We start from the raw sequence: 203 nt of genomic DNA on the forward strand, positions 1-203 counted from the left end.
GGTATGTTGTTGGTTAATGCTTGAAGGGATATTATTGGGGTGGATCTAAAGCAACCTGTTGCTATCCTTAGTGCTAGATTTTGTACTGTTTCTAGTTTTTTAAATTCTGTATTTTTTGCATTTCCATAAACTGATATTTCATACTCTATTTTAGGTTTGATGTATATATTATAAAATTTTAACAGTGTTTCTTTATTTGCACC

The sequence above is a fragment of the Penaeus monodon genome, chromosome 22, assembly GCF_015228065.2.
Source record: "Penaeus monodon isolate SGIC_2016 chromosome 22, NSTDA_Pmon_1, whole genome shotgun sequence".
Taxonomy (NCBI): domain Eukaryota; kingdom Metazoa; phylum Arthropoda; class Malacostraca; order Decapoda; family Penaeidae; genus Penaeus; species Penaeus monodon.